This window comes from Corylus avellana, chromosome ca2 (assembly GCF_901000735.1).
Source record: "Corylus avellana chromosome ca2, CavTom2PMs-1.0".
Taxonomy (NCBI): Eukaryota; Viridiplantae; Streptophyta; class Magnoliopsida; order Fagales; family Betulaceae; genus Corylus; species Corylus avellana.
In genome coordinates this window covers 23,082,717-23,086,922 of record NC_081542.1, presented here as the reverse complement: position 1 = coordinate 23,086,922, position 4,206 = coordinate 23,082,717, and positions in this window count along the sequence as shown.

The following is a 4,206-nucleotide window of genomic DNA, read 5'->3' as shown; positions in this document are numbered from 1 at the left end:
GAAGTGGTGGTTTGGCATTGTTATGGATGCAGGGACTGGGGGTTGAAATTCAAAACTATAGTCAGAGGCATATTAATGCTATTGTGACCACACCCATGATTGTTCCATGGACTTTCACCAGGTTTTATGGCCATCCGGAGTGGCATAAGAGGAGTGAAGCGTGGAACCTACTGAGACATCTTATGACCCAAGCACCTGGCCCTTGGGTGTGTGCGGGGGATTTCAATGAAATCCTTGATCATTCTGAAAAGGTAGGAGGGAAGTGACGGCCAAATTATCTAATGGACAATTTTAGAACCACTCTTGAATTTTGTGAATTAAAAGAGATTGAGAGAAGGGGTCCAATTTGTACATGGAATAATGGGCGTGAAGCGGAAAATTTCACAATGGAGAAACTCGATCGAGTAGTGGCAAGCCATGCTTGGTTGGTACGCTTTCCCAAGGTGGATGTATCCACCAACGCTGCTGCTTTTTCTGACCACCTCCCACTCTTTATCGACTTATATAATGAAACAGGATTCTGTAGAAGAAGGCGAAGGTTTCGATATGAAGCCAAGTGGGCTGATAATAAAGAGTGCAAAGATGTCATTAAAAAAATATGGAGGGTCAAGGCATCTAATCCTGGAACCTGGAATTCGGTGGACGGGAAACTGAAGGCCAGCAAGCAGGGCATGTTGGAGTGGCAGAGAAAGAACGGGAGGCAAGTAGACCAACAAATTAAACAAATTTCAGCAGATTTGCTTACTGCCCAGTCATCAACAGATGCCACGGCCAGCCACCTAATTTCACGTCTCAAAGCTGAGTTGACAACAATACAATCTGAAGATGACACATTTTGGCGACAAAGAGCGAAAGAATCCTGGCTGAGGTTTGGAGACAAAAATTCTAGGTACTTTCACGCATGCCCAAACCAGAAGAAGAAATCCAGTTTGTTGATGGAGATAACGGATTCACGGGGGAGGAAATGGGATACCCAAGCTTGCATTGGTGCTGCTTTTGTCACAAACTTCCAAGATCTGTTTACAACCGGTGGGTCAAGAAACCTGGAACCAGCCCTAGTGTCCTTGGAAACACGAGTAACACAAGCCATGAATGATTCACTTTTGCAACCATTCACGGCTGAAGAGGTTGGGAGAGCACTCATGCAAATGGACCCCTTAAAAGCACCAGGCCCTGATGGTTTTTCCGCTAGTTTTTACCAAAAAAATTGGGCATCCATTGGAGGAGAGGTTAGCCAAGCTGTAATTCATATTCTAAATAATGGTTGCATGAATAAAGAACTCAATTTGACGTATATTGCCTTAATTCCAAAATTGGCGAATCCTTCTTGTGTGTCTGAATTTCGGCCTATCACTCTATGCAATGTTTTTTATAAGTTGATTTCCAAAACCCTGGCTAATAGACTCAAAATGGTGCTCCCTGAAATAATTTCCCAAAACCAAAGTGCATTTATACCGGGCCGGCTCATAACGGATAATATTTTGGCTGCTTATGAGACTCTGCACACGATGCATTCGAGGATGTGGGGTAAATTTGGGTATATGGCCGTCAAGCTTGATATGAGCAAAGCCTACGGTAGGGTGGAATGGGATTTTTTGGAAGCAGTAATGTGTCGGATGGGTTTTAATAGGCGATGGGTAAACATGATAATGACGTGTGTGAGATCAGCTACATATGAGGCCCTTGTAAACGGATCCCCCACAGGCAAGATTAACCCCTCAAGGGGTATCCGTCAAGGGGATCCTATCTCACCTTATTTGTTTTTGTTATGTGCAAAAGCTCTCAGTTCCCTTTTAGCACAAGGAGAAAGAAATGGAGACTTGCCCGGTGTTCCCACCTCCAAAAAGGACCAAGATTAAACCACCTATTTTTTGCTGATGATAGCCTGCTATTTGGAAAGGCGACACCAACTCATTGGCGTCGACTGACAAAACTTCTGCGTATGTATGAGAAGGCGTCGGGGCAACGTTTAAATCAAGCTAAGATGTCAATTTTCTTCAGTCGCAATACTTCACCTGACCAGAAGAAGGAGATCTTGGAATTATCAGGGATTTCAGAAAATCAGAGATATGACAAGTATCTTGGCCTACCGGCTCTTGTAGGCAAATCCCGAAATCAGGCCTTCAAAGGTATTAAAGATAGAGTAAATCGACGCCTTGGTGATTGGAAATTAAAATTACTGTCACAGGCTGGAAAGGAGATTTTGCTGAAAGCAGTGATCCAAGCAATCCCATCATACAGCATGAATATTTTCCTCCTCCCGAAAGGCTTATGTACCGAAATTAATTTGTTGATGCAGAAGTTTTGGTGGGGATCTCAAGGGAAAGAGAATAGTATTCATTGGATGCGGTGGAGTAAAATGGGGATGTCTAAAGATCGTGGTGGATTAGGCTTTCGAGACTTGGTGAATTTTAATAAGGCCCTTCTAGCAAAACAATATTGGAGGTTATTACAAGAACCGGATACTCTCACTGCAAAAATTATTCAAGCAAAATACTACCCCAAGACATCGATATTGGAAGCTAGTTTGACATCGAAACCTTCATTTGCATGGCGTAGCATATATGGCTCTAAGGAGATCATTGAAGAGGGAATGATTTGGCGTATTGGCAATGGGCAATTGGTTAACATTTGGGGAGACAAATGGATCCCATATCCAACCACCTATAAGCCCCACTCCCCACCAACGATTTTAGACTCAAGCAGCAAGGTGTGTACACTGTTTGCAACTGATAATGCAGGTTGGAACCAGACGTTACTATCACAAATGTTTACGGAGGAAGAGAGGAAGGCTATCAACTCCATAGCAATTAGCCATCTGAACCAGCTCGATGCCCGGATCTGGAGGGGTACGAATTTGGGAACTTTCTCAGTCAAAAGTGCCTACCACCTTGCCAATGAACTGGAGAATCGAAAGCACCCGGAAAGCTCAAACCCGAAGGAGCAGAGTTTCTTATGGAAGCAAATGTGGAAGTTGCCCATCCCAAATGCTGCCAAAACCTTTTTCTGGAGAGCCTGCCATAATCTTCTCCCAACAATGGATAACCTAGTGAAGAGACAAGTGGTGAGAGATCCAACGTGCCCGATACGCGAGAGGGAACCAGAGACGGTCTTGCACGTTCTTTGGGGGTGCCCAGCAGCGTCGGATGCATGGGGAAATAGTCGACGGGTGTTTCAAAAATTTAAGCGAGAGGGAACCAATTTCATGCAGCTAGCGGAGAACCTTTTTCTGAAGTGCAGCTTGGATGATTACACAATGTTCGTGACTTTAGCTCGACAGTTATGGTTCAGGCGTAATTCCTGGATTCATGAAGGCCAGTTCTCTAGTCCGAATGATCTCCTACAGAAATCTGTTGAGAATTTGCTGGAGTTCAAGCAGCAGCAAGAATGGACACTCAAAGACCAGAAAGAGGGCCCAGCTGACAGGGGAAAGTCATGGCAAGCTCCGGAGACAGGGAAATTAAAAGCAAACTGGGACGTTGCTATCGATAAAACTTAAAATAAAATGGGAATTGGCATTGTGATAAGGGAAGAGAGGGGGCAAGTTGTAGCAGCACTGTGCAAAACAAGAATAGGATGTCTTGACCCGGCCACTGGGGAAGCTCTAGGAGCTTTTTATGCAGTTCGTTTGATGAGGGAGCTGGGTCTACAACTAGTGATAATGGAAGGAGATGCTAAGCAAATCGTGGACGCTATTAATTCTCCTCAGAACACATGGAGTCGTTTCGGACATCTGGTGGACGATACTAAGAATCTTTTACAGACGTTCCCTTGGTGGTCCTGTGTTTATGTCCCTAGGGAAGCTAACGAGGCTGCTCACAGGTTGGCGAAAGCAGCCGTAACAGATGTTCACTACAAAAAAAATGGCATTTTCTGACGTGGCTACAGTATAAGTTTTTTTACCACGTCAGCAATTTTCTGACGGGTGAATTTTAAAACGTCAGAAAATAATTTTCTGACGTGTCTGTTTTGACACGTCAGAAAATTCTGACGTGCTAAAAATTGGAACGTCTGGAAAATTTTAACGATTTTAAATATTTAAAAAATTATTTATTTTCTGACGTGGCAAAAGTTACCACGTCAGAAAAATTCTGACGTGTCGGACTGCCACGTCAAAAAATTCTGACGTGACACAATAACACGTCAGACTTTTCTGACGTGGCACACAGACACGTCAGAAAAATTCTGACGTGGTAATTCACCACG